Raw genomic sequence first — 230 nt, forward strand, 5'->3', positions numbered from 1 at the left:
GTTCTCTGTTGTTTAACTTTAACCCGGGATAAAATACATCCCGGGTCGGGGAGAAAATAAAACGAGAGCTTTTGTGGAGATGCCGGGGATTGAACCCGGGACCTCATACATGCAAAGCATGCGCTCTACCGCTGAGCTACATCCCCCTGCCCCGCGCTGCCGCCCCTGCCTGGCGCCCAGGTCGCCGCCCGGCTCCGCTCTCCTCCACCCGGGGCAGACGGGGGGGAAGC

General features: G+C 61.7%; 1 non-coding gene across 1 annotated transcript; it reads right to left on the reverse strand.

Annotated features, from left to right (window-relative positions):
• Positions 1-74: 74 nt before the first annotated feature.
• On the reverse strand, positions 75-146 carry TRNAA-UGC. The gene has a single exon. It is a non-coding gene; the product is annotated as a tRNA-Ala (tRNA).
• Between the last annotated feature and the right edge of the window lie 84 nt (positions 147-230).

The sequence above is a fragment of the Apaloderma vittatum genome, unplaced genomic scaffold (genome assembly GCF_000703405.1).
Source record: "Apaloderma vittatum isolate BGI_N311 unplaced genomic scaffold, ASM70340v1 scaffold33001, whole genome shotgun sequence".
NCBI classification, from domain to species: domain Eukaryota; kingdom Metazoa; phylum Chordata; class Aves; order Trogoniformes; family Trogonidae; genus Apaloderma; species Apaloderma vittatum.